The sequence below is a fragment of the Elephantulus edwardii genome, unplaced genomic scaffold, assembly GCF_000299155.1.
Source record: "Elephantulus edwardii isolate Elephantulus edwardi_28Jun2011 unplaced genomic scaffold, EleEdw1.0 scaffold00011, whole genome shotgun sequence".
NCBI classification, from domain to species: domain Eukaryota; kingdom Metazoa; phylum Chordata; class Mammalia; order Macroscelidea; family Macroscelididae; genus Elephantulus; species Elephantulus edwardii.
In genome coordinates this window covers 5263121-5266929 of record NW_006399761.1, presented here as the reverse complement: position 1 = coordinate 5266929, position 3809 = coordinate 5263121, and positions in this window count along the sequence as shown.

Sequence of the window (3809 nt, the reverse complement as noted above, 5' to 3'; positions counted from 1 at the left end):
GGCAAGGATTCTGGGGCTTCGTCTGACATACTTTGGACATGTTGTAAGGAGGGACCGGTCCTTGGAGAGGGACATCATGCTTGGGAGGGTGGAGGGATGGTGCAGGAGGGGAAGACCCTCTATGAGGTGGACTGATTCAGTGACTAGGGTAATCGGGATGGGTGTGTCAGAGGCATTGCAATTGGCACAGGATAGAGCAGGGTTTAGGGCTCTTGTACATAGGGTCGCTATGAGTTGCAAGCGACTCGATGGCACATAACAACAACAACATTGAGCTGGTACTTAATAATAAGTTATTAAAGACACTTCTAACATTTAAGGAAACTCTTAAGTTTCCCACCAAGCAAGTACACATATTGTACAAAAGCACTTGATGTCCTAAAATGGATTGACACAGCAACTACAAAGATGAGTTAAGTGTGGCAGAGATAATGAGGACGGCACAGGAAAGGGAAAGGTTTCAATCTGTCATTCTAAAAGTCACTAAGAGCCTTAGCCACAGCCCTTAACAGCAGCAACAACATTTTGCTTTTGCCTTATTTTGGAACAGCTTTCTTTTTTTTCTTTTACCCTTCCATTCCAACCCCAGGTCTAGCGAGACCAAATCGAGCAAGAAATGGCACCATTTCTTCCTCTATCAGTTCTGTGATGATCACTCATTTTTCTCTAAGGCTTCTTTCATAAATGACCTCGACTTTGGAAAATACTCTGAAGATATGCCCAGGGTCTAATTTCTAGGACGAGCCACAGAGCAGGAAACAAAGTACAAACACATGCACATAGTAAATGGGTTTTTTTTCAATAGTTAATGAGTAGAAGGAAGATAGTCTGTCTTCAGAGCGTCAGACGACAGAAGTAGAAATGAATTAAGAATCAAGAAGACAGGTGCAGGAAAATCTCTATGTGCTGGTGAGCTGACTACAACCCAGAGTGACCGTGTCAAGGACAGAGCTGAACCTCACCTCACTGCCCCTCTATTCCACACTGGGTCCACTGCTATAATCAATTCCTCATTATTGTCTTCTGCTCCTTCCCTGATCCTCTGTCATTCCCATCCATCAGGTCTTTCCCAAGCCTGGCATCTCTTGAAAACATGACTCAAGTACATGAGACAGAGGTTCCCCATCCCTAATCCCATTAAAAATCATTCCCAGCAAGTGACAGAAGCTCTTTTTCCTCATCTGACACCTTTCTCTTGGTTCCTGCTTCATTTCACATATTTCAGTGCCATGTTAACTTGGTATGACAAAGGGTTATAACAAAGACATCTTCACGGCAAATTATACCCATAACCAAATTAAATTATATCCAGCATTATTTAGAAAAGAAAAAAACCATCTGGGATCTGTATTGACTTTATAATCAGATGACACATCAATAAAATGAAAAGGAGTTCTATAAATTCCTATAAACAAAAGTTTCCAGTGGACTTGGGACAGTCAGCAGTAAACACAGCCTTTTAGAGAATTGTGGCTCTTCCTTCGGAGTGCAAATATGAACCTGTCAACCATCTGTTGTTAATTCATACAGAATTCCATTTAATACTGTAGATATAACTTTCAGAAGCGGGAGTGGCAGCCACTTCCTAAACAACAAGCCTCGGGAAACTATGAACTATGAGAAATGATGATAGTTACAAAAAGGCTTCAGGTTTTTTGTTCATAGGGCTGCTATGAGTCGTGCTTGACTCAATGACAATCAACCACCACCACCAATGTATAACTTTTTTTTTAACTTTTTAAATTATTTATTCTTTTTATGTGTGTACCGTCAAATTGGATCTGACTGGTACAGGAGGCAATTGTTCCTCCTTCTTCAGCAGAGCATCTGGTGGATTTGAACCACGCACCTCTGGGACTGCAGTGCAGTTTCCTGCCACTAGGCCACCAGAGCTCACCCACCAATGTATAACTTAATGAAACAATCTTGAAAACTTTTTAAATTATTTTCTTTAAAAATATGTTTTGCTTTATTTTGTTTTTTTAAGTAGCCAGTCAGATTCCATAAGCTCAGAAGCACCACCCTGCTGAGTTGAATCCCTTCATTTGGTAGCTTTTAAATACACTTAACCGGGTCAATTCTGGTTTTGTTCTAAGAGTTCATCAAAGCCTAGATGGTCTTGTGTTGTGTAGATGGTAAAATAAAGAAATAAACTGGGGGATAAGAAGTTCATTTTCACCATCCTCCTTTCTGATAATATTCTAGATTGTCTGCTTCATGACATTTATGGGGTCAGAGTCCTGTGTTGCTCATAAATCTCCAAATATGACGGGCCAAGAGGAGCACATTGGGATCATTTTAAGGCACTCTGTTACACAGAGAAACATGACAGAGGAGAATGCGGCCAAGGTGCTCTCAAGTCCAAGAGCATTTAGGATATTACCTCAGTCTTTAGGATTCTTGTAATCAGCCCTAAATCAACAGCAGTCAGGAGATAAGAAAGACATACTGCTTTGGGCAAGCCTCCTGGCAGGGACCTCTCCAAAACACGGAAGAGCAATGACGTCAGTCTGAACACTATGGCGAGCCTGATTAGGTCATGATTTTTTCCCATTACTTGTTATGTATCTGAGAGCTGGACAATGAATAAGGATGACAAAAGAATTGATGCCTTTGGGTTGTGGTGCTGGAGAAGAGCACTGAATATCCCATGGACTGACAAAAGAATGAACAGGCTTGTCTTGGAGAAGGTGCAACCAGAGTGCTCCTTGGAGTCAAGGTTGGCAAAGCTTTGGCTCTCCTACTTTGGACGTGTTGCAAGAAAAGGCCATTCCTTGGAAAGGGATATCATGCTTGGAAGCATGGAGGATCAGTGAAAGAGAGGAAGACCCCCAACGGGATGGACTGACACAGTAACTGCAGCAATGGATTCAAGTGAGGAAGACATAGGAAAGGACAGGATTCAGATCTGTTCATTGTTAGGAGTTGTACTCAACTCGATGGCACCTAACAACAACAAATAAGGGGAGGGAGCTCTGGCAGCCTTGTGGTAAGGAGTTGCATTGCGAACCCAAAGGTATGCAGTTTGAATCCACCAGTTGCTCCACGGAAGAAAGTTGTCAATCGCTTCCCATTTTCAGATTTACTGCCTCTTTCAGATTTACTGCCTCTGAAAACTTGCTTCAGGGTCAGCTATGAGTCAGTTCTGACCTGACGGCATTTAACAGCTGCAGCAACGGCTCATGAAGGAACCCTGTGATTCAGTCAGAGCGAGCTGGACGGTTAACCCACAGCCAGGGCCTCTGGGGTGGTACAAGTCCACCAGCTGTTCCACGGGAGAAAGACTGACGGCGGCCTAAGAGTCTGTCGGAGGGTCAGCTATGAGTCAGTTCCAACTCAATAGGAATGAGTGAGTGAATGTCTAATGATAAGGCGCTCTGGGTGGTGCTGTGGCTAAGGTATTTGACTATTAACTATAAGATCAGAGGATCAAACCCACCACTTGCTCTAAGGATGAGAGACAAAGCAGCCTACTCTAATTCAGATTTACAGCCTTGGAAACCCAACAGACCAGCTTTCCTCTGTCCAGTAGGTTTCCTGCGCGTTGGAATTTACTCGACAGCAGTGAGAATGGCTAATCATCATCATCATCATCATCAACACATTTCCATACAGTTGCAGGCTGTTTGAAAGTCCTCTTTGGTGAATGTTCTAGTTATGTCTTTTGCTCATTTTCTAATTGGGTTGTTGGTTTTCTTGTGTTTGAAATGATTGATGTTTCCTTTTATATTTTAGAGATCAGACCTTTCTCAGATATGCCATTTCTAAAGATTCCCTCTCCCAACTCAGGGTGAAGGTTTTCGCTACTC